Below are 24487 nucleotides of genomic sequence, written 5' to 3'. Positions count from 1 at the left end.
TTTGGCAACTGAACTCATGGGTTGGTGGAAGTAGCCACCAAATGGTGTGCTTGACTAGTGCAGTGGGAAAAGCTTCTGAGGGAGACAACTGAGGTGTCTTTAGGGCTAGCAATGCTCTTACTGTGAGACTGGCCTCAAGACAAGGGAGGGACTCTCTTGTATGCTACATATATCTATCCCCATGTACACAGCTGATTGGTCCAGTGATGGACACCTGACCAAAGGTAAGCCAATAAGATCCTTCCCTAGTATTTTTTGAGCAGTAACTAAGGTAATCTCCTGCTGGAGGCAATGCTTCAGATATAAAAGGCAGGAGTTGCTGCCGGCTGCCATGTTTCTTGCCATGTAGAAGTCAGTTTCAGAGAATAAAGGCAACATTCAGAAAGAAATATGGGGTAAGATGGAGATAGTTGGTTCTGGCCATCTTTTATTCCCTAGTTCCAATTGTTTCTTAAGCCCCTGCTACACCCATTCCTGGGTACATGGTTCTCTCTAAATCAGTACATGTTGTTTCTTTAGCTTGTAACCATTGAATTCTGACCAACACAATCTCCTTCTTCAAATGAGAAATTCATTGCACTTTCAGCCTCTTAATACAAATAACCATAGATGGGCTTATTCTGTTTTAACGTAAGAACAACTGCAATTCAGCTGTCTTCTTGAAACAGTATTAGTACCGGGCAGCTGAGAAGGACTTGCAGACTTGAGGCAAAGCCTAGGTTAAACTCTTTGGAGAACAGAAAGCAGAATTTGTGGGGGATAAGGGGCAAGGGGTGAGGACTGGGGAATTTGCCATATTTAGGAAGAGGAGACCTCAGAGTAGAAAATAGTCTTGAAAGTGGGTATTGAAAGAGGACATAAGCACATTTTACTTACTTCATAATGCTATGAGGCCAATATTTTTGGGTCCATAATCAGAGACTGATCTTTTTTTGGAAAGGGAGAAGAGATATTTATTGCAGTTTTTCTAGAATATTACTTCTAAGAATTTGCTGGCTCTGAAAGAACTTGATAGATTCTGTTTCTAGTTTCTGCACATATTTTTATTTGAAAATATTTTTAGCATTACATAAATAACAAATATGAATTTTTGCTAGGCTGTCTGTGAGACAGGGGTTAGGGGCATTAAAAAACACCTTCTGGTGACCCCTTATTTAAAACATAGTGGGGTATAATTTTGGAGCAGTAAAACCTCATTATAACATACTTACAGTTGACATTTTCAGGCTGTATTGTCCATGTTTTTAAGTCCTGGAGAAAGGCCCATTAAAGCTGTGTTTCTCACATTAATTCAACATTTAACCACTTACAATACAAACCCCAGTCTTTTGGAAAATGTCATTAAAAATTTTTTTGCCATATATGGACATTATTTATTGTTTGAGCCCCATTGTCTACTTATAATATGCCCTTTATCAGACCCAAATGCCCACTTCAGAGATTTTCATTTTGAGCAAAAACTGGCTTCTTACATTATCCAATGATGCAGGAAAGTTAAATTACAGCCAGTTCATATCATAGAAACAAAATGTTTCCTGCAATTACTGATAAGGGACAGTTCATTTTCTCTCTGTCATCCTGAAAAAACCCTCCCAACAACAATTCATGCCTGGTTAAACAGGATTTCCACATCTACTGCTGACATCTTTCCAAATAATTCAGGGTTGTTATTACTGTATAGCCCTGGCAAGGCTCAAAAGCAAGCAGACTTGACGAGTCTGCTCAAAGCAGAGCTTAAGTAGTTGTAATTAATAATAATTACATGCCCACTACACTCCAGTTTTATCATATTACCCGTCAGTGCAAATAAAAAACCCCACACACAACACACTTGCAACAGGATTACTACATTAATAAAGTCACTCTGCATATGTCATCTCCCTGAAGTTGAAAATATTCATAATGGTTTCTGTTTTATTGCTTTTCATGATTGCATGTCTGGTTGCGAATGTTGTTTAGATGCAATACAGCTTGGGATCAGTCTCATTCTCTTCCAAAAACCTTCTCCCCTCCTGCCGTGACTCGGATTCGAACCGAGGTTGCTGCGGCCACAACGCAGAGTACTAACCACTATACGATCACGGCAAGCTACTGAAGAGCTGAGCACTAAGCTTTCTCTAAGAGCTATTGCAATATTAACATTTGTGGAAACACTGCCATCTATTGCCTAAATACGTACATTTTCTTAATATTTGGAAAGAGAAGCTGTGTTCCCGTAATTTCTAATTATTTAGAGGAACAATAACAAATTCCTTGAAAATAAAACGAACATTGTCTTCTTGGCTGATTGGGAAAATTGTGATAGGAGAGGATTCACTGGGTTTGCTGTCCAGGAAATGGTGATGAAGGTAACAAGACTAAGAGATAACAGTCTGTTGACTCACACTTCCTATGTTTAATCAATAATGGATATGGATTTCCCAACCCAACCACCACCAAATAATGTTGCATTGAATAACATATGAGTCTGAGCCTCTTTTGTGCATCTTTTCACCACTAGCCTTATTTCCATTTGCTTAGGTGGCACAACAATAAAAAATTCAGCAAGAACAAAATGGCCTGGGGACTGCAGAGACTCAGAAACACTTGCTTTTCCTACTAGGGGAAGCCAAAGTCAGTACATCCTGACTGAGGAAAGGCTCCCTTTCAAACTCATTGATCCTTGAAGCTAGTTTTCTCCCCACCAGAATATCTATAGGCCTTAAAGCCAGAATAATCTCAGCAAGAAATTTTCCCAATAACATTAGTGAGCCACCACACAAAGAAACTGGAGTGTTCTATGCTAGATAAGTTTCAAGAGGAAATTTATTTTAGATTTCTTTGCTGTAAAACTTGAAGTAGTAAGTAGTCTACATAAGATATTTCAAGGGCTGAAAATCTTAAAACAAAATGCACAGAAATACCTAATCAATGGATTGTTATCAGGGTGCCTCCTTTAATTCCTCTATACAGAGAGGACCTGGGAACAGCTGGAGCTAGTTGGCACTGTATGTGGGTGGCAAGAACCTCATGCATGTATTGATTGGGTACTCACAGCTCTAAGCCTTCTAGAAGGAGGATATCTCTGAAGAGAAAAGTTTCAGACATAAATGTTCACTCACTCACTCCCATCTGATCATCTATAGCCCCTTTTCTTTTTCTTCCATCTCTCACAAATACATCTTCCTTCTATTGCCACATAGAAGATTCTTGCTTGGAGTTCCTGCTCCTGAGCCATGCATGCCCTATGCGGGAACCAGGCAAGGCATTCTCTGGCCTGAAGAGGAATACATGTGGGTGAGTCTGGTGAAAGGTCACCCTGTGGCAAGAGGGCAAACCAAATCTCCTGGTTGACAAAAGAGGACATAATTTTTTCCCAAAGTATAATCATTCATGTACCACCTTCATAATTTTTGCTGTGGGCATGTACCAACTGAAGCACAGGAGAAATAATATTTTTAAAAGATCAACTCATAGCATACAAATTGTGGAACCAGACTATCTGGATTTGAATTCTGGCTCTATCACTTACTAACTGGGGGAACTTGGGCTGCTTATTAAATTCTGTGCCTCTGTTTTCTCATCTATTAAGTGGAGATAAAAATAGCAACTACTTCATAGGATTGTTATGAGGGTTAAACAGATAAGTACATGTCAACAACCTAAAATAGATCTGTCACATAGTAAGCACAGTGGAAATGTTAGTTTCATTACTATAATTTAAATAAATAAATTTTCAAAGGAAAGTTTATGACATTCCATATATTTAAAAAACATAATAACACATTCCATAAATAGAGGTCACTCTAAAACAAAATGTGAAAACAAACCAATAGAATTAAATCCTAGCAGACACCCTAAGTTCCAAGCTCAAGTTCTGCTCTGTGTTTAAAAGGAAGGTGGGCAGATCTGTTAAAACCTCGTCAGCCTCAGAACCAGGCTTCTTCTGGACTCTTCCGAATGACCACAAAAGATTTGAAAAAGGAATAACTTTCTCTTCACAAATTTTAACACTATTAAATGCCACACCCATTAGGTAACTCCTTAAATTACTTCACACATTGGATCTATCGGCTTAGGTCATACTACGTGACAATGTGCAAATCTTGGTGGCTTGGAATAAGGAAGGCTTTCCTTCCCTTGCGCTGATCCACATTCATTGCATGGCCCTGCTCTCTGTCTCCTCACTCAGGGAACCAGGTTAAGGTAACAACCACTGTCATGAACACTGCTCATTGCTTTGGCAAATGGAAAGAGCTCTTCAGATTCCCGAACCAGCAATGAAAATCTCTTCTTACAACTCACTGGCTAGATCTGGTTCCATGGCCTCAGCCTGCTATAAAAGTCCCAGGCAGTGCATCCCTGCTATATGCCCGGAAAGCAGAACATCTTAGGTGTACATCACTCAGGACTTCCAGCCATGCCACTAGTGGTGAATCTCAGCTTGGAGAAGTCTGTGAGACTGTGTGCCTGAAGACACACATGACTGGGGAGCAAAACCCTGACACGGAGAAGTGTTCACCAGGTAAGGCTTTCATTTGGCATCTGTACGGGCTTCTCCTTTACTTGATGTCAGTCATTGTGTGGATAGACTCTGAAAGGTTCTTGCCTGTTAGAGTGAGACAGACTTTTGAACAGTTACCAAATTTCTCCTGCACATTCACTGTCTCTTAGGATATGCATTCACATTTCTTCCACAGCGCCAAATACCTGTGACTCACTACAAAAGGAAAAATCCATGGAACCAAAACATGGTTTCTGATGGCACTTCAGAGTGCAAAGAAGGATGCAACTTCTTTGCAACGTACCACCTGATTATTCTTTTTCTCTGATTGTGCTATATCAATAGTGACATTATTATCACTCTCCCACTAATTGATTCATGACTCACAAAGACTTGGGATCTACTATAGTTCAGTTATTTTTTCTGAATCTTCAGGATTCAGTGGAGAAGAAAACAGAAATGGATCATGATTTCACACAATTTATAGTCTAGTGACTGAGACACAGATGAATAGAGATAATATATGAGCTGGCACCCCGGAAGGAAATACATATTTCCTTAAAAGTTTTCAAATGAGGTTGAAGTTGAGAAAGGCAGGAAGGCATTACGAGAGAGAGGGAGGAGAGAGAAAGACAGAGAAGAAAGTGGCCTGCTTTGTCTGGACTCCAGTTCCTTCTCCAACCCTTCTCCCTGTGTGACCTTGGACTAGTCACTTGACCTCTCTGTGTCTCTATTTCCTCATCAGAAAGGTAAGGGAAATTGGGCTAGATGAGCTTTCAGATTCTTTATGCTGCTGACGTGCCATACATTTAATATAGGGAAATACATTTACAAACAATATCCAAATGTAAAAAGTGTGCAGGAAAAAACACCTATTCAAAGCAGGAGAATCTTATAGCTATTATAGTTATCTTTTGTGTGTTTTCTTAAGTTCATGGAAGCTGTCCCTTTGTCGGTTTCCAAATGTTGTCAGCCTTATTTCTCTGCCTATAGCAACACATTTTAAATAGATAGGGATCAGTCTGTTGTATGAGTGATTTAAGTTGGGTGTAAGCAAGAAGTTCTTGCTTGTGCGGGGCATTAAACTATGGAATTCATTCTCAAAGATTGTTGACTTCCCCTTTCAGAGTTTTAAAGATAAGATGAATGTTTACCAGAGGCCCATTGTTCCACGTGAGAGAGCCTGGCTTTCCTGCCTCTCCTCTTGCCTCCTGGTGCTGCTCTTCTGATGGAGTTGTTCCTCTCCCTGGTTGTTTATAATGGATTCTAATAGAGGAGCTGGGAGCTGACAGGAGGGCCTGGGACCGGAGGGGGTCCCCCACCTCCCCAGCCGAGTCCTATCTCCAGCGTTGCCACTCCTTCCCTTTGTCCCAGGCCAAGCTCTGTGTTCTCCTTGCTCGTCCCTCTTCTCAGTGTGCCTCCTGCCTCGCTGGGGGTAGGGAAATGACAGTCAGATCCATCACTGGGCTGGAGGCCAAGAGTGGCAATCCATGGGGCTGAGGCTGGCCCAGTGCCCAGTTTTCAGACAAAGACAGGTTGGGAACCCCCCTGCAATGAAGACTCCACGGTTCCCTCCTCCCAGAGTCCTGTCTCTTGTTTCTTGAGTACTTTCTAGAACACCACCCCCATCCTAGTGTGTGTCTGTGTGTGTGCGTGTGTGCGTGCGTGTGTGTGTGTGTGTGAGATGGAGAGAGAGAGACTGGTGGGGGGTAGATGAGGGGGTACTGAGAAGCAGAGAGGGAAGGAGAGAAAAGCTGGACAAATCTCGTGCTTGTAAGGGTACCAAGGATTGCTCATATACTACACACACCCATGGAAATAAATCATATTTTTAGGGGGAAAATAAGATAGCTGAAAGCAGAGGAAGCCCAAGTCAATTGCAGCTCCAGATTTCAAGCTTCCAAATACATCACCATCAGAAAGAAATGCTGGGTGCTAAATGGTCTTAGGTGTGACCATCTCAACGCTTCCTGTGTGTATCAGAAAATCGTTGATCCTGAGAAAGCATGAAACACCAGAGAACAACGCATTATTTTCAGAATTCTTATAACCACAAAATGTTTTAACAGTTTACATTTTCGAGAGTAAACTGCCTGGAGTGATTTTCCCCCTTGCTTATTAATGAATTCTATTTAACCAAGTCAGAAATCTTGCTGTGGGGAAAGCTGGAAAGGGGGTGGTGGGGGTGGAGAGGGGTTGTTGGTTGGTGGTTTAATTTTAATTTTTTTTGCCTGAAGGCACCATTAGAAAACTCCAGATGCAAAGCTTTCTAATAGAATTCCTCATCTGACACAGCCCCCTGGAATACACGGGCCTAACCTTTACGATCTGGTGGGCCAGGCCTCTATTTGGAAACCTTGTGAGGGGGGGCTGATCCATTAATGATAATGTGTAATAACAAAGAGCCGGGAGAACAGCTGAAGGCCTGGGGCGGCAGAGAATGAGGACTCTGTGTGTAGAAAGTAGGGTGGCAACAGGACGCCGGAGGAAGAGGGACATGGGGTGGAGAGAGGGATTGCTGAGTACTGGAGAGCCTGGGAATGCCCCCAATGACCACATTTTCTCTTACCATCACATTAAGATTCTGAAGTTTTAAGAAAGAAAAGTGTTGGCAGGAAGGAGCCCAGTTAGCATTCTGGATTTATGGCCAAGAGGGTTCTAACCAATCCCTGTGGAGCTACTTTTTGTTAAGAAGTTTCAGGCTGGGCGTTGTGGCTCATGCCTAAAATCCCAGCACTTTGGGAGGCTGAGACAAGAGGATCATTTGAGGCCAGGAGTTTGAGAACAGCTTGGGCAACAAAGTGAAATCCCCTCTCTACAAAAAACAAAAAGATAGCCAGGCATGGTAGCACAGGCCTGTAGTCCCAGCTACTTGGGAGGCTGAGGTGGGAGGATCCCTTGAGCCCAGGAGGTCAAGGCTGTAGTGAGCAGAGCTCACACCACTGCACTCCAGCCTGGGTGACAGAACGAGGCACAGGCTACTTGAAGGTCTGGGGCTGATAGCCTTGGACAAATGATTTAATCTTTCTGTGTTTAAATTTCCTTCCTAAAAAGGGGATAATAATAATACCTGCTTTATAGGGCTATTGTGAGGATTGAATAAACATACAATGTGCTTAGAAGAGTGCCTGGTACTTAGTAAGTGCTTAATAAATATTAGCTATACTTTGGCCACCCCAGATGTGGGAGTGAGCTTCCCTGAGCCTCAGGCCAGAAAGAGGGGGTGCCAGGAGAGCTGGCACATGTCAAGCCCCAGAAGTGGCCTGAGGTTTAGGGATTGGGCTCTGTTTATGAGAAGTGGTCAGGGCCAAGGGGTGAGTTGGACACCAGATGGGCCAGAGTGCCTCAGGGTCTGGACAGGTGGTTCCAATTCCAGAGATAGGGACATGACAGGGGCATGTGACAAAAACAAGTAGAGAGGCAAAAACATGGTGTAAGGGTTGAAAACACCCCCGAGGCGGAAGCACTTTGCTCCAGTTTTGGGCTGACACATTGCCTTTTCTGCCCTATATGAACCAATATCTCAGTCAATTTCATCAGGAGCTAAGTGGGCAGGGCAGGAGAAGTGCTTTGGGATGGGAATTGGAAGGAGAGGGGGTGGCTGAGCCACATGGGAGCTGGAAGTCGTTCCTCAAAGCCTTCCTCTGTAGAACGATCCAGGCATTTGGCTCACCAGGTGGACCTACTTTTTGTCTAGATTTGTTCTTATAGTGGTGACAATGAGCTTGCTCTGAAAATTGCTGAGCCCTCACACGCATGAGGCACCTGGTGTGAGCTGGGGTGGGGCTGGGGCAGTCTACCGCCACAGAGCTCTGCAAGGGGACAGCTGTGTCTTCTTCATCTTGTCTCCCACACGCTTCACCTTAGCACCTAGGACAGAGCACACGCTGACTAGATTGAAATATTGAATTGGCCTGGGTGTGATCCAGAATCCCTGAAGTGTGGTCTCATTTTAGAGCTGCAGAAGGAGCTGATACTGATTGAAGGGCTCTTTAATTGGCCTATTTTTCTTATGGTTAGGTGTTTTGTTATTGGTGATTTTAATTTTGCCTCCTTTGAAGTACATTTCACAAGTATACTTGTTGAATTACACAGAGTCTATGTCCAATTTCAACCTTCTCTATGAATGTCAAAAATCACTAGGGCCACAATCTCTCCTGATTAAAGCGGGGCTATGAAATAAACAAGCACATCACTGATCAGGAAGAGACTGCTGTCCAACTGGTCAGACCTTGATAATCTTGTGATTCAAAAATACATGAAAATACTATTTGCACCCCCTGATAACAATGCCTCAGTCACTTGAGAGTGAGAGAGAAACCAGGGAACTGGATAATGCAATGAAATGAACACAGAATTAACACTACAATACCTGTTCATGTTTCATTCTGCTTTGTTCATGATGAAGTTTATAATCTGGGAACATTCATTTATCCCCCTTTGCCTCATTGACTTTAAAAGGAATAATAAACCTGCTCCTTTTCTACTACACAAAGGTATTAAGAGAAAAATGTGAAATATGCAGAATGGTTTGAAAGGTGTTGTGTAGAACATACAACTGCAATTTTTCTTACTATTATCATCATTATGACAGCCATTCCTGATGTGGAAGATAGATATTAGGTTTATAAGATGAAGCCAGATTTTTACTCTAGGTAGCCCTAGAACTATAAAGATATCTTGGATAAAAAAACCTGGACCCTTGACAGCTTTCCCTTAATTATCATCAATTCTTTGAGTGGGTTCAAAAAAAAAAAAATGGAGAGAGAAAACAACAACAACAAAAAAAATGGAGGGAAAACCAGCCTAATTGAATGTAGGATAAACTATTCATTAGCAAGCTAAATAGCTACGACATTTAATAACCTGTAGTGCCTCATGGAAAACCAAGACATTGCCAAAAGTAATTGAAGTTTGTGATTCTCCAAACTGTTATTTAAAGCAGGATTTGGCAAGGCTCAGTGGGTCTGCGCCGATTTTAATTGCATTTTTAAAATTCAGGATGGAGATTTCGTTTCTTTTCTTGTTATTTGTGTAGTGAAGTCCCTTTATGGTGAACGTGCTTATAGTGAAACCTTATGCGGTGATTTTTAAAGTTCAAAGCATGTGGGATCCATCTATATCAAAACCCATACTTTATGTTCTGACCTTTTAACTGATTAATTCCCAGTTGCATATAGCCCACAATTCTTTCTTTTTCTTCTTCTTTTTTTTTTTTTTCCTGCCTGTCATCTGACAAGGCAGTCTCAACCCTTATTACTATGACAAGCAGCTTCCTGGGGGGTCAAGATGGGCTTGACCTCAGGAGAGGGCCTCCTCCAGTGGTGAGTGAAGGGACCACGGAAGAGAATCACCAAGTGGCTATGTCTGCCTATGGAATAAGCAGTAGTTGCTATCCATCCCTACCCATAGGCACCCAGAGACCGTTAAATATATACAATGCATTTATTACAGACCCTTTGTACGGTACATTTACGAGAGGCAACTATGATTGTATTACCCTCAAGGGCTTATTACAAGGGCTTTTCTGCTCCCTTGTAATTTCCCATGAATGATTATTTTAAAATAGCTACCATTTGTTGAGCACATAGTAACACGGCAGGCACTGTGCTAAACACTTCACAGGAATTAGGTCATTTCATCCTCAGGAGAACCTTCGATATGATTTTCTTCATCATACCAAGGTGCAGAGTTGGTGAAGGAGCTTGCTCAGGACCACACAGCCAGAGCTGCCAGGGCTGGGACTGGAGCCTAGGAGGCTAACTCTGGGTCCACCTCCCTTAATCACCACCTTCTCCTACGATGCTGGTTAGTGTGCTGGGCCCCATGTGTGAAATTTTCTGTTCTCCCCACTAAAATTTCTGTCTCCTGTGTCTTATCACACAGGAACATGCATCTCTGATTGCTTTAGTTTCCCACCTTGTAAAAGAGGTTACCTAATAATATCTTCCACAAGGGGTCGTTGAGAGGATCAAATGAGCATGAGCAAAAAATGCATTTGACAAAATGTCCAGTAAAACACGGCCATGTATTAGTCCGCTAGGGCCGCCATAACAAAGCACTACCACTGGGTGGCTTAAACAGCAGAGACCGATCGCCTCACAGTTCTAGAGGCTACAAGGAGCTAGCAGGACTGGTTCCTTCTGAGGGCTGGGAGGGAGAATCTGTCCCAGGCCTCTCCCCAAGCTGGGGGTTTGTTGGTAATCTTTGGCGTTCCCTGGCTTGGCATCACTCTAATCTCTTGTCTTCATCTTTGCGTGTGTGTGTGTCTGTCTCCATCTTTGCGTGTGTGTGTCTGTCTCCGTGTCAAACTTTGCCTTTTGATAGGACACTAGTCCTATAAAACTTGATTATCTCTGTAAAGACCCTATCTCTGAATAAGGTCACATTCTGAGGATCTGGGGATTCAAGTCCAACATACCTTTTTGAGGGGACACAGCTTAACTCATAACAAACCATGAGCTGCTATTTTTATTAGTAACAATGGTATCACTAATGTGTATAACTAGAACATGTTTCTTCTATCAGGTATAGTGTTTGCAGTCTGCGGAAGGCTATTATGCACAAGGCTTTGACGCAGGGCCACACTTGCGACATGGCCAATCCCAGGTGTGGTGACAGGCAAACCTTTCATAGATCTTTAAATCCACCCCTCCGCCATGACTCTTCTGCCTATATGTGGTGTTGCTTCTGTCCTTCCCAGAATGCAGGACAGTGGGAGGCCGACTCACAGAGCTTTGGGAAAGGAAGGTCAAGGTTCACAGCTAACTATGGCGGTGCTGAGGGTAATCAGTTGGGCAGTGCCAAATTTTTCTTCTTGTGTGCCATCTGAACGATCATCTCGGCTCTCCTTCTTGGCAGTATCCATAACTACCCACCTCCATCCTCCATACTCAGCTATACTTCCTATAGATGGGCTTCCAAACCAATGCCTTCATCTGAAGCTTCTCTCAAAAAACATGATGCCATATTTCTAATTAGCTACCCAGCCTCTTCACTGACTGTCTCATAGGCATCTCAGGTTCACTGTCCAAACTGAAGTCAGGTGTCTCCCACCCACCTGCCGTTCTTCTTCCACATCACCTATCTCAGGTAAAGGCACTGCCGTTCCTCAAGCTTCATGAGCCAGATGAAAACTGCGATGCCATCCTCAGTCCCTTTCTAAGCCATGCTTCTCCATTCCATTTATTCTAACCTGGGCCCAATTGCAGTACATCCTCCTCTTAACACTCTCAGAGATATTTCTTCATCTTTACTTCCCAATTATTTTAGTCCAGGCATTTGGCATTCTTGCCTTCCTATTTTTGCCTGTGGTCTCACCCTTTAATTTTCCACAAATACAAAGTTATCATTCTAAAATATAAATCTAGTGGCATAAATCTCACAATAGACTGTAATATCCATGAAGACAGAAACTGACTTACAGATGTGGATGTATTCTCACTGCTGAGCATACTGTCTACCTAACATGTGGGAGGTCCTCAATTAATATTTACTGTATGAAAAAAGAACAGAAAATAAAAATTTCTGTCACTGTCCATTGTCCAAAAAGTCCAAACTGTTAAACAAAACATCAAAGGCTCTTCAGTATGTGTCCCCAAACTATTTTTCTGGTAATATTTTCTACCTCTGTTCAATCCCTCATACTAAGATCAGCCAAGCAAAATTATTTGTCATTTTCTAAGCATATTTATGATTTTCATGGCCCTAATAATACGAAATTACATATTTGATGTGTCAGTTTGAGATGCCAGTGAAAGATCCAAATTGAGATACCAAATACGCTGTTAGGTACATGAACCAGGAACTCACAAGAGAGGCTTAGGGTTAGAGTAAGAGGTTTGGAAGCTGCAATATATAGATGGTGTTAAAACCAAGACAATGAAAGAACACACCTAGGGAGAGAGTGTAGATTTTAGAAGAGTATTCATAAATTCAACATAGATCATCAAACCAGATATGGAGTTTTAGGTAACAGTAGGTCATTCAAATGGCACTCTCTAGAAGGTAATGGCTAGAAAAAATTGACACTTGGGCTGGGTGATGGAAGGCAATAAAAATAGAGTTTTGAAAGTCATACGCATCATGGTAATTGTTGAAGCTCTGAGAATGGATGAGCTTCTAAATAAGAGTGAATTATCCCTGAAGGTGTTACTTAACCTCATGCCAGAGAGAAAGATTTGTTTTCATGATTAGATGTTGAAAGACTCAGAAATGTATCGGGGGAAAAGAAAACACAAATCTTAGATGATACAGCCAGCACTTCCTTATCCAGCCATTTAATATTTACCAAATTTTGTCCTTATCCCCGTTTACTCTTTGACTTTTAAAAAATTGTGAAATATGTCAGAAGAATATAAAAACGTATGAACATCATTAATAATTTAGACAAGAAAATAAGCTTAACCAAGTTAAAACAGAATATTACAAGGACTGTAAAGACCCTTTTTGTGCACTATCTGCCTTCTCCAAGAGGCAACTAATATCCTCACTTACATGATAATCATTCCCCTGTTTTTCTTTCTTGTCTTACCACCTATGTATACATTCCTCAATCATAGATTGTTCAATTGTGCTTGCTTTTGAACTTTATATAAATGGAACAATACAGTATGTGTTCTTCTGTGGCTTGCTTTCTATACTCATGATATGTTTGTGAGCTTCGTCCATGTTGATGTGTATAGTTGTAGTTTGTTTATTTTCAGTGCCGTGTGGTGTTTTCTGGCCCCAACTATTTCTTGCTGGTATATAGGAATGTAGTTGATTTTTCTGTATTGGTTTTAATTTGGCAAACTTGCCAAACTCTTTTATTAATTCTAATAATTAACGTTTATATTTTGGGGGTTTTCTATTTTGATAATCATACATATCATTGCAAATAGTGATAATTTTAATCATTTCTTTTTTTATTATTGTGATGGCTAGAATCTACAGTACAAGTTTGAAGGAAAGGAGTGATAGCAGGCATTTTTATCTTTTTCCTGATCTTAGAGAGAATGTTCTTACCATTACTATCATTAACTGTAATATTTACTGTAAGTTTTTATAGATGCCTTTTATTGGGTTAAGGAAGTGACCTCCTATTGCCAGTTGGCATAAGAAATTTTGATCTTTTTTAGAATTTAGATCATAAAATGAGTATTAAATTTTAGCAAATACTCTGGCTTCTATTTAGATGATCATTCGATTTTTCTCCTTTAATCTGTCAATGTGTACATTAATTTCCAAATTTACAAGTTTTAATTTTCAAATATTAAACCAACCTTGCATTTCTGAAATTAGTCTAATTTGGTCATTATGTTCTATTCTTTTGGAGCATTGCTGGTTTGGTTTGATGAAATTTTGTTTAGGATTTATGCTGTGTTCTCGAATGAGATTAGCCTGACACTATTTATTGTTTTATACACCCAATACTTATTTCTATTCATTTACATATTTGTCACTTTTCATTCTCTTCTTTTCTTCTTGCATCTTTGATGTTTGATTGGGGAACATTTTCTTGATGCCTAAATAACATCCTTTAGAATAGCCATTAGAGAGTTTTCTGGTAACACACTGGCTCAGATTTTGTGTGTGTGAAAATGTATTGATTTAATCTTCATTTCTGAAGTACATTTCCACTAGGCATAGAATTCCAGGTTCTCTCAGCATGTTGGAGATATAATCGCACTCTCTTCCAGCTTTCGTTGCTGAGATAGGTGCTTTCAGACTGATGCTCACCCAAAGAACGTACCTTTGCTGTCTGGCTCCTTTTAAGGTAATTTCCTCATTTTGATTTTGGTTTTGTTTGTATGTTATGTTTTCAGTTTCACAATAGTGTATCTAAGTATGGATTTCTTTTTAATTACACTGTTCAGGATTAACTGGGCTTGAATCTATGAGTTGGAACATTGTATCAGTTCTGAAAAATCCTTAGCCATTATCTCTTCAGATACTGTCTCTGCTTAATTCGCCTTGTCTTATCCTTCTGGGACTCCAGTCCAACCTACATTATGTGTTCTCATTACACCGCACATGTCTGTGTCTTTGTTTATTTTTACTCTTGTTTTGTTGTCCTATGCTTCTTTCTGGATAATTTCTACAGATCTCTTTTACAGTTCACAAATTTCCTTTTCAGCTTTCATTACTCTACTGTCAAACTCATCCATTTCATTTCTTTCCTGTAAAACATCTACTTTTGGTTTGTAGCAGCCAGTGAAAATTTATATGTGTGTCATATATATAATAATATGACTTGAAAACAGTATAATCATACATTTTAAAATCATACCTAAAAATTATGTAGTGAGCACTAACAATATCTGGGCCCATACTAGCTACATAAATATATTATGTCTCTTAAATAAGTGAACATATTATTATGTAATTTTAAAGACATCACAAGAGTACAGGGAATAGTAATAAAAACAACTTCTGCGCATTACTCAACTTTAATAATCATCATTTTAACAATCTTATTGTATCTTTCTCTACCAACACACTTTAAACACTTTTTTCTTAGAAAAATTTTCAAACAAATCTCAGATATCACGTAATTCCATCTGAAAGAACAGTTCCCCTGAAAATACCTTAGTAGTCATCTCTAATGGATAAGAACATCTATATTTATGCAGAACCAACATGCTTTTATCACATATGAATAAACCAACACAGAAATTCCTTATATGCTTGAGATATTTTTATCATAAGAATCTTATATTTCATAAGTTCAATGTAGTTCTTTGAAAGTCTGTTTGGTTATGTTTTATAGTTCATTGTTTCTGTTTCATATTTTCAAGTTTGCAATTTATTTCTTTAATATTACACATCATTTTTTAATAGCCTGTGTCTGAAACTTCCACAACCTGAAGTCCTTATGAATCTATGTCTGCTCTGTTTGTTTTTAGTTATTGCTCATGGTGCATTATTTCCTTGTGCATTTAGTAAAGTTTTATTGCAGTATGCTCCATATTCTCAGAATTGTATTCATGAGAGTTCTTTAGAGCTTGGAAAGAAGATGTGTTCTTTAGAGAGGATCTACATTTATTTCTATCATTCACCCAGTGGTACAATTAGTGTGGGGTCACTCTCAATTAAATTCTTGGCTTGAGGCTTTAAAAACCACTAAATGAGTGTGAATTCAGGCTGTAAATCTCAGACAAGCTGTGGCTATAAGTTCTCAGTAGTGATTTCTTTTTCTTTTCTCACCTTCACTCCGCATTCACCACATTCACCATTAAAAGCAGTATATTTTCTTTGTAGTTTTCTGGTTGAGAGTGGGAGTGAAGAGAAATAGCCGCATTATTTCTAGTTCACTCTTATTCTGAGAGTATAATTCTTTGGGATACAGGCATGTGGACTCCCCACCTTGGTGGGCTCTGGGATTTGTGTCCCATTCTCTGTACCTTAGAAGTCATAAAAACAAGAGTTCATGTTCATTTGTTTCAACAAATGATCCCAGTTCCTAGGCTGAAAGTTCTTTTCTTTTTTCAGAGTTCATTGATCGATTTAAGATGATGCTTTTTCACATATTTAGACAAGTTTTTAAATTATGCATAGAAGGAAGGCTGATCAAGGTACCTACACTGAAATTGGAAGTCCTCTATTGATTCTTTAGCCTATACTGATCTGGCTTTCTATCAATGAAGTTATAGAAAACTTGACTGAGAATCAAAAAAGTATATAACTTGTGATTTGACCATATATGTAACCATAGATGGGATTGAGAAAAAGCCTGGTTCTTTGCAAACATTATACAGTGTGAAAATATGGATCACAGAAAAGTGACTATCAATAAAGCAAAATCAATTCTTGGGGACTGAGTTCATTGTACACAAAATTAGTCTCTTGTATTATGTATAACTTAACTATGTCATATGAATCTGTCTTAATGTCCTCAATAAACTGATGCTTCCTGGAAGATTTTTCATTCTTTATTAAGTTTGTATCTTGTGGTATCTATAGTGGTAGGCATAATTATTGGCTGAAATAAGGAAATAAATGATTGCATCCGAAAGAAAATTTTTATTTAAAATCTGAATTGATTTAACTATTTATATATTCTAAGAGTTGAAGGGATTGTCATAATGCCCATGAGAGTGGCAGTAATAGTTCTCCAGTGCTTTCTTTTTCTTAAAAAAATCTAGTTGAGATGGAGAAGGTGCTATTCAGAGGAAATGCTTTATTGTCTATCAAAGGATTTTAATGAATCTTTGGATATGCAAAGGGAAAGCCAAAGCTAAGTGTGGGAATGAGGCTGGAAACAAATGGAGTGTACTGAATAAGACAAGGATAGGACTTTTTATTTCCTCTTGAAAGAGGGGCAAATAAGAAATAGAGTGGGAGCACAGAGTTGTGTAGGGTAGTAGCAGCACAGCAAGCAAGGTGGGTAAAGAACTTGTCATCCCATGGATAGCTGGTATCTAATACTCGACGTTAAGATTTTTATGGTTTTGCAATATTCCCATTCATTTTTCCAACCTCCAGCAATGTCTGCTACAGCTGCGTAAATCTTGCACAGATGAGGATTGGGAGATAGAGGGACATGCATACAAATCAAAGAAAGGGAGTTGCTCCCAGTTGGAGTCAATGCTAGGGTAGAATAAAGGAAGAGCACTATGAGACAGTGAAGAAAAGGAAGTTGCTGGGATGGATGATCAAAGATTGAAGGTTACCATGAAACTTTAAGTTCCTGAAAAATTTGATGCAATTTGATGCAATTTAATTCCCAGACCTTAAAGGGCAGGATGTTTGTATATAATACTGTGTCATTACTAATATTTTCTACTAATATTTAATGGCATCAGAAAGTTGCTTCAATATTCAGAAGTCAGTAGTTAGTGTCAGGGTCCAACCAAAGTCTCATAATTCCCCCAAAATTTTATTTCCCCAACTATGCTTCAAGCGGTGGTTCTCAAACTTATATGCACATTGGAATCACTGAGAGAGCTAAAACTTACTGATGCCTATGCACCACTCCAGATATTCTGATTTAATTGGCCTGAGATGGAACCTGAGCTTCAGGACTTTAAACATCTCCTCAAATGAGTTCAATTTGCAGGCAAAGCTGAGGATCACTGGCATAAAGCTATAATAGCATTCTAAAGACAGTCGGAAATATTCAAATGAGATGGTAAAAAGCAATAGAGAATGCATGAGTTGAAAGTGTGATCATAAAGGAAGTTAATTTTGTTGAAATGCATCGTTTTTTATCATATAATCCCTGTTCATGCTGGGGCTGAAAAACAAAAGTCGAAACAGACAAAAATATTTCTCAACCGGGTACAGTGGCTTACACCTGTAATCCCAGCAATTTAGGAGGCTGAGGCGGGTGGATCACCTGACATCAGGAGTTTGACACCAGCCTGGCCAACAAGGTGAAACCCTGTCTCTACTAAAAATACAAAAAAATTAGCCAGACATGGTGGTGCATGCCTGCAGTCCCAACTACTTGGGAGGCTGAGGCATGAGAATCGTTTGAACCCAGGAGGTGGAGGTTGCAAGTGAGCCGAGATCACGCCACTGCACTCCAGCCTGGGCAGCAGAGCAAGACTCCATCTTGATTAAAAATAAATAAATTAATTAATTAAATAAAATTATTGTTATTTTTAATTATTATACTTTAAGTTATAGGGTACATGTTCACAATGTGCAGGTTTGTCATCTAGGTATACATGTGCTATGTTGGTTTGCTGCACCCATTAACTCGTCATTTACATTAGTTATTTCTCCTAATGCTATCCCTCCCCCAGCCCCCTACACTCCGACAGGCCCCGGTGTGTGATGTTCCGCTCCCTGTGTCCATGTGTTCTCTTTGTTCAATTCCCACCTATGAGTGAGAACATGCAGTGTTCGGTTTTCTGTCCTTGTGATATTTTGCTGAGAATGATGGTTTCATTCTCATTAAAGCCCTCCGTATAACTGGGAAAAGAAAACATCTATACCCACTCAACCTACTGCTTACATCAACACAACTTTACTCTTCGAACTGCATTGACCTAACGTTACTTTTCCATGAAACTCTTGCCCAAGAAGCTGAAGTTGAAGATAATATTATAGTTCGTTTCAAGAACTTTCCCCAAGTCTATTATCCTGTCTTCATTTATCACCCTTTCTTAGAATAATAGAAAATTTCAAAAGATCATTTATTCTTTACTTTGAAAACCTCCCCACTCTGTGTACTCTGATCTTTATTTATAATAAACCTTGTTCAGTTCTAACTAAGTGCCCCCCTACACTGCATTGAGAGACTCCCTTTAAATCAGATATTACAGCACCCCTTCCCCCGCACCACAAACTCATAAATACTCTAACTTTGTCCTCCTGGTTCCTGGGAACTACTAAAACACTTTCAAGGTGATTTTCTTTTCTTTTTTAAGTGGCAAAAACTGGGCTTTGTTTTATTTATCAACTGGCCATGAAGTATCTATTTACTGTTTGTTCAGAGATTCTCATACATTTCAGTTGGGAAATGTCCAAATGTCTTATTTTAAAACATTGAAGAAAATAGCTACACTTTACCCAGTGCCAGCCGTGTGATTTACAGACATTGTCTGTCATGCTTTGAATACATTTTCAGGGTTGGTATCACTAATTATATTTTTCACAAATGAGACTCACAGAAATTTGGAACTTTACACGGGGTCACACAACTATTTAGAGCAGGGATTTTGGTCCAGGTGCTGGCACCACATTGCCTCAGTGAAGCCTGAATCCAGGTCTACTCTAGCCAGCTGGAGGAAACATTTGAGGTGTTACCAATTTTAATGAGTCGACATCAGCTCCTACCCTCCCAGTGGGACACCACAAAGGTAGCCAGATAATTGAGGTAGAAGAGTCACTTTATAATTTTTCAACAACATTTATATGTTTTAAATCTTCAGCTGCATGGTGGATAGATAGGTGTTCACCAGATTATTCTTTATTACATCTTTGTATACCTGATATTTCACAGTATTTCTTTCTTTTGAAATTTTATTATGAAGCATTTTAAACATAGAAATATAGAATAATATATTGAACCTTAATGTTGAACCCAGCTTCAACATTGATCAACTCTTGGCCAATTATTCATAAACATTTTAGTTTGTATCTCTAAAATATAAGGATGTTTAAAGTATGTATCTGTAAAAAGTAAGCACTTAAAAAAACAAAACCAAACCAAACCCACAATACCACTTCGGGCCGAACAAAAGTTTGACAATAGTTTCTAAGCATCATCAAATATCGAACTAGCATCCAAATATCCAGTGCCACATACAAATCATAATATTTTAGAGCTTGCTTGTATAATTTGATTAAACTTCAGTAACTTAAGAGGGCTTTAATCCCCCATTTAACATAGAATATGAAAACTTGTCCTAATGGGGATATTTCTGTTGAAAGGCAGCTTGAGTTTCCCACTGTGGTCTCAGTTCTTAATGTTTTGATTTGAATTTTCATGAAAATTTTTATTTTCATGAAGCCTCATTTATTTAAAGTATGACCTTATTTTTTTTTGGCAAGTTCTGAACCTGTCGTCCTGTTTTAATTTGTACGTCTGGACCACGTAATATCTTTATGGTACTAAAAGCCCCTTGGGGCTGGGGGGAGGATGCAGTTAAGAGGCATTATCAACACAAGTTAATCCGGGATGTCTGCTCTCATTTTTCAGGTTTTCATGTTTAAGTCAATAACTAATTTGACATACAGATCTGACTTTTTCTCCAGCAGCAATTTGCATTTCTGTTCTCATAAAGCCTTTCTTATTCCTTTGTGGTTATTCGTGTTTCTAATGAATAATAAAGGAGCTGTCAACATTGATGTGAACCAAGAGGTAACACAATGAGGGGTTGTACAGTTAGAGGTATGAGCTACTAAATTTCCCCAAGCAGTTTTAGTCAAAACCCACCCTTACTGTTTCATTGTATCCATGATATTTTTTACATTAAAAAATAAAAGAAAGAAGAAAGAAGGAGGGAAAGTAGGAAGGAGCGAGGGATGGAGATAAAGAAGGATGGAAGTAGGGAGAGACAGAGGGAGACGGAAGGAAGGAAGGAAGAAAGAAAGGAAGGGAGGGAGGGGAAGGAAAGGAAAGGAAAGAAAGGAAAGAAGGAAGGAAGTAGCAGGTGCTTTTGAAGTTAGGTAATGATATATCAATCTTGTATTTCTTTCTTCAAGAGTGGTACAGTCATCTACAGGTCATCTGTCAGAATATAATGAGAAAATCTCAACCCTGGGACTTCATATTTGGCCCCGTTCTCTAGTAGACATGTCTACTCCTGATGAGGAGTCCCAACTTGGTAGTAGCTCTGTAAGCTAAATAAATATCTGCCAAAACATTAGGCAGATGGTTATCAAATGATTTTCACATTCCCTATATGAAGATCACTGTGCCCTGCTGATGACAGGATTACATAGGGACTAAAACAAATTAACTGGAAGCAGGGAGGAGAAGGGGGAGAATCCTATTAGTTTGGACCACACATGTGGTTAAATAAAAGCAGGAACAATCATAGCACTGGGTTTTATTTAGATCAGTATGTGCTTTCTCAAGGGATTGAAAGTATTTGGAATGTGATTTGTCTTTTTCCACTTTGATTGCTTTGTAGCATAGTGCCTGTTAAGAAACCTCATGGGTGCATAAGCCCACCACAGTGTGGCATTCACTTTAGAACTCCCAGTGAGGTGTGTTCCCACCCTGATCTCAGAATCTTGTTCAGGGTATCTTTTGTGTGTTTAAAGGACACTTGGTCTTCTCTGACTATCCCTGCTCAAAGACAGGATCACTGAAATGACTCCTAGCAAAGGATAAAAACAGACATGATCCAGTGTGTGTATTGTATAACAAACATTGGCAGGTTTCTCATTCTCTGTTTAACTTTGACATGAAGCTAGTCTGTCATGTTTGAAGATCAAATGAGATTTCTGCCAACCCACTACTAGATAGGGAGGATTTATCTGCAACCACACTATGATGTTCCCTTAATACTTCTCAAAAATACAAGTGCTTACATCCTAATAGGTTTTTAGCTTAAGGTCTAATCATCTACTCTTGAATTAAGATGCTTGAATGAAGCCAACTCATTTGGAACTAAGCACTTTAATGTCAACAGAGACATATGGTATGGAGACAGAATTACAAAGGCTGTCTTCTGAGGCATCCATTAAGAAAACAAGACTAGGAATATAGCATCGTTATTAGTTTACTCATTTATTTCTTAGTAAATCATTGAGAGTAATATTGTCTTATGAAAGTAGAAATGGTCTAAAAATTACATTTTAGGGATAGGGTACATTCCCATTTGAAATGGTAACATTATTCCCTTGCTCCATAATTACTGCCCACTTCTTTTGCAAATAGCAGTAAATTTTTATAACAAAAAGAAAATACCATATAGGCTGGGCACGGTGTCTCACGCCTGTAATCCCAGCACTTTGGGAGTCTGAGGCTGGTGGATCACAGGGTCAGGAGATCAAGACCACCCTGGCCAACATGGTGAAACCCCATCTCTACTAAAAATACAAAAATTAGCTGGGCACGGTGGGTACCTGTAGTCCCAGCTACTCAGGAGGCTGAGGCACGAGAATCACTTGAACCCGGGAGGCAGTGAGCCGAGATCGCGCCACTGCACTCCAGCCTGGTGACAGAGCAAGACTCAATTTAAAAAAAAAATACAATATATATTACACATATTGTACAAACATATAGGTAGTGTAAATGTGAAGACTCACATGTTGCCATTTGTAGGAAAGTACATTCCAGTCCAAATACAAGTTGTCATTTAGGACTCCTCAAAACCAGTACAATTGTCAATACAATAATGTAATTGTAAACTTACACCTGACTTGTCAAATGAGGAAAACATATTAATAAGGAATTGTGGAACAGTGAGCCTCTGAGAAGATTATGTTGTTATTTAGCTGCAGACAATCTGCAAAATAGAAGTGTGCTAATTCTGCTCATCTTGGTCAAATTAATACATCCAAGAGGTTTGAATGACATCAAGTTATTCAAAGCATTTGACCAGGAGGTAACCCTCTCTCTTGCCTGGTTAATTTTTGTTAACTCTCAAATATTTCTTAGTGGTAGTGAAAACAGGGTCTTTTAAGCCACCTAGACTATGTTGACTTACCTATTTTATGTTTTCTTACCATTATCTCTTACTCCTTTGAAGCATTTGTCACAACTGGGTTATTATTTGGCTAATGTTTGCATTTTCTGCTAGTTTGTAAGCTCTGTAACATCAGTTCTATATTTGCCTTTTCCACCACTTTATTGCTGTGGTAATTGTTCTATTTGTTAAAAGTATTCTGTACCTTTCACTACAGAATCCCTCCCTACCAGAATGTTATAGCTCCAGTCCCAAAGCTTAGTCACATGCCTTGCTTTGACCAATAAAATATAAGTGGAATTGACATGTGTCATTCTGAGCAGAAGCTTTAAAGGTTTTCATACGGTCTCCCTATTGCTTTTCCCCTATGCCAAGACACCAGCATATTCCAGATAGGGCTGCTCCTCGAACCTGGAATGAATTGAATTCTGAAATGAAGATTTAGAGCAGAGTCAAACCTGAGTGGGAACAGGTATGTAATACGAGCAAAAAATAAACCTTTATGGTTGTAAGCCCACATGATCGGGGGTTATTTGTTACTGCTGCTTAATTTCACTGATACAAATATCTGATGACTGTCAGGATGCCTGGCACATGGTAGGCCTGCAGTACATATTTGGTGACAGATTGAATGAATTAATAGAGATATATAATGGAGACACACAGGAATTTAAGGCATATGCAGGTGCAAAGTAATAAAAATCTGAGGGTGTATCATTATTTCAACCACAGAAATTTGGAGTTTAATGTAATAAACATGTAATTATCTGCTTTTGAAACCTAAGCCACTCAAGTTAAATATGTGTGATGTAACAAAAATCATGCATTATTTAGTATTAACTAGTGAGGTAGAGCAGTGATTCATGGAAGGGAGGGAAAAGTGGTATGTCGCAATAGCCAGGTGAGAGTGCACTTGAGGATGTGAACTGGATGAACAAGTGGATTTATCAAGGCTTTTAGTTAGTGGAGGGGTGAGAGGAGGACATGGCAGATTTCTAAAAGGAGAAAGATGAAAACAAAACGTGCGGATTAGGGAAACTCAGGGATATGATTTAATGAAGATGATGTTTAGGCAGATTAGTCAGGCGGCAGACTGCAGAATGAACGGATTAGAGAAGAGAATTGAGAGGCTAGAAACAGTTAAGAAGCTACTTCAGAAAATGTACCATCAAAAAAAGGGCAATTAACTCTCAGGTAAGCTATACATTCAAAGTGACCTCAACAAAAGTATAAACAAGTTTATCATTCGTTTTTAGGGAACTAGACTAGAAAATTCTAAATTCACTTGGAAAAATTTTTTAAAAAGAAGAACATTCTAAAAAAGAATTATGAGATATTAAAACATAGGATCTAAATAATTAATACAACATTCTGAATGGACAGGCAGATCAATGGGAGAGTTTTGAAAATAAAAAACATATACAAGTTCATTTGGAAAATTAGTATCAAGAGGTATCATTAATAGTCAGTGGGAAAAGATGGATAATTCAGTTGGATTGGCATCGGCAAAAACAAGTTGGACCTGACCTCATATACTGCAGGATAAATTCCAAATGGATCGAAGCATTGAATGTACTAGATTTGATCATAATACCATTTCTGTAGGTCAAAAATTATCAAATATTGGTGATTTCATATGATTCACCTAATAAAAACTGAAGTTACAAAAGTACCTGGAGTAACTACTTGGCATTTTTTTTTTTTATCATTTAAGGCATGAAAGTTAAAATCACTTGGCTTTTAAAAACATTCTTATGTTGGGAAAGACTTTTAAAGCTATGACACGGAATCCAAAGGCCTATAGCATAAAAGATGGTTAAATTCAACTATTTAATAATAAAGTTTTTCTGGAAGGCAAAAATCACCACAAACAAAGTAAAAAGACAAAGGACAAACCTGCAAAAATGTTTTCAACTTATATAGACATATAATT

The 24487-nt window shown here is 39.1% G+C and overlaps 1 non-coding gene across 1 annotated transcript; it reads right to left on the bottom strand.

Annotated features, from left to right (window-relative positions):
• Positions 1–2013: 2013 nt before the first annotated feature.
• Positions 2014–2085, bottom strand: TRNAH-GUG (transfer RNA histidin (anticodon GUG)). The gene has a single exon. It is a non-coding gene; the product is annotated as a tRNA-His (tRNA).
• Between the last annotated feature and the right edge of the window lie 22402 nt (positions 2086–24487).

Source organism: Pongo abelii, chromosome 13 (assembly GCF_028885655.2).
Source record: "Pongo abelii isolate AG06213 chromosome 13, NHGRI_mPonAbe1-v2.0_pri, whole genome shotgun sequence".
NCBI classification, from domain to species: Eukaryota; Metazoa; Chordata; class Mammalia; order Primates; family Hominidae; genus Pongo; species Pongo abelii.
This window is presented reverse-complemented; position numbering and strand designations above follow the sequence as displayed.